Below are 1,363 nucleotides of genomic sequence, written 5' to 3' on the forward strand. Positions count from 1 at the left end.
GAAGTGCATCATCTGTTGTGACATGGGGATGTAGTAGTATGTACTCTCTGTCATCTCTGACAGAGATGACAGAGAGCAGGATATAAAATGTGAGTTTATGCTGTTTATAGTGTCACAAAGCTCTAATTAGCAGTTGCAGTAGTGATATTTTAAAATGTAATAAATTATTTCTTGACTTGCTCTGCTGCCAGCTCCTTTGAATACTTGGAGCATATCTGGATGTTTCCCCCTTGGAACAGATTTCCTTAAAAAAAATATGAATTAAAAAAGAGACTACATTGCCTTTGTGTGAAATGTGTCTGGACAATTTCTGATGGTCATGATTGACAGGCGCCTTAACCAATCAGAGAAATGCATGGTCTGTTACGAATGTTTTGAATGTAAAGATATTTGTGACGAGATATCTTTTTCAGAGATGTGCCTTTCAAAGTAGCGACTATGATATGACTATGATATGTTCAAAAGCGTAAGTGTTGTCTGATGCGCTGTATAGTCCCTGACTCCACTGCATTTAAACAGAAAGTCCAGCCATAAAATGTATACGCTGCAAGATGAACTTTCATTCTCCGACATATTGTTACATTTAGTTACTTATAGTATATTAAAAACACAGCAATAAACCCTACCAGCCAAGTTCTCAATCTGTATTTTAAACCCAAAAGAGTGGAATATTGAAGAATTCGTCCATATGTCTCAGGGACTGGAGCCAGTTCCACAAACAGCATAATTGGATCTATAGTTTGAACATCTCTCCCCAAAACACTGCCCCCTGCTGTGGCTGGGTGCACACTCACACTCTCTCACAGCACGGTGGGATGATTTGACAATGACAGCCAATTACAGGGCGATGGTGAAGCTGAACAATTGAACAGCAGACACTGGAGTTAGAAAAGGAGGGAGCTTAGAACCATGCAGCTTCTCCCAAACACCTGACAAAACACCCTTGTGCAGGAACCGACTTGCATGGTATTTTTAATTAACGCCATAACAGGTATACTCAGGGTACTGCTAAACTAAATGTATAAGGTCAACACATCTGTGGACAAGAACATAAATAATGGTTTTGTGGCAGAATTGTAAACATTGTATTTACTATGAACTGTTGGAACTTCAAATTAGGAGTTAAATGAACTTACAAACAATCGACTAAAACTCAATGGTTGTCCTGTAAACTTTGATTTGTTGATCTACTGTAACCTTTTGGTTGGAGTAAATATCTTTGTAGTAGCACAGACATCGCAATATTGATATACCCAAGATGAAAATTCCAAATCCAAATAATTCAACAAATAGAGGTTATGCACAGACATTCTTTTATCTGAATTATGCTCCTCAACATTCAGACTAGTAGCAGAATTATTGG

The sequence above is a fragment of the Eucyclogobius newberryi genome, unplaced genomic scaffold, assembly GCF_026437365.1.
Source record: "Eucyclogobius newberryi isolate DKJ021-1_F unplaced genomic scaffold, fEucNew1.0.hap1 SCAF_21, whole genome shotgun sequence".
In the NCBI taxonomy this organism is placed as follows: Eukaryota; Metazoa; Chordata; class Actinopteri; order Gobiiformes; family Gobiidae; genus Eucyclogobius; species Eucyclogobius newberryi.